This window comes from Buceros rhinoceros, unplaced genomic scaffold (genome assembly GCF_000710305.1).
Source record: "Buceros rhinoceros silvestris isolate BGI_N320 unplaced genomic scaffold, ASM71030v1 scaffold6884, whole genome shotgun sequence".
Lineage (NCBI taxonomy): Eukaryota > Metazoa > Chordata > Aves > Bucerotiformes > Bucerotidae > Buceros > Buceros rhinoceros.
This window is the reverse complement of record NW_010409995.1, coordinates 1-519: the sequence shown is the minus strand read 5'-3', so window position 1 is coordinate 519 and position 519 is coordinate 1. Positions and strand designations below refer to the sequence as shown.

Sequence of the window (519 nt, the reverse complement as noted above, 5' to 3'; positions counted from 1 at the left end):
GCCTGTCCAGCTTCCAAATAGCTCTGAACATCCTCCAAACAAGCAGCACCGGTTGCCCAAGCTGCATCTCTCCTCTACCGGCAGCCTTTAAGAGCCGGCAGCCACCCACGGAAAGGCTGCTACGGTCAAACGGAACGGACAAGAAGCGTGCGCTAAACGGAGCGGTACTTACATCCCTGAATTTGTTCCAGTACTTGTCTTTATCGTACTGCGAAACGGTGCTCAGCCATTTGTCGTTGTCCAGGAAATTGCCATGATTGCTGCTACTCGTGATGATTTCAGGGTGCCGGCTCTCCACTTGCAGGAAGCACCAGGCAGCGATCACCAGCACCCCAGACATCTGCAAGGAGAGCAGAGGAGAGGAGCGGAGAGGTCTCTACAAGCCCCTGGCTACCCCCCCGGGGGGACCAGCCAGCGCTGGCTCCACGAACTTCGGCTGCCAGGGCGGAGAGGAAGCTCCTACCTCCGGGCAGTGCCGCCGGCCGGGACTCCGAGCACCGAGCGCTGCTGCTGCTGCTG

General features: G+C 59.7%; 1 pseudogene; it reads right to left on the bottom strand.

The window, feature by feature from the left end:
- Positions 1-78: 78 nt before the first annotated feature.
- On the bottom strand, positions 79-340 carry LOC104492832 (annotated as a pseudogene).
- Between the last annotated feature and the right edge of the window lie 179 nt (positions 341-519).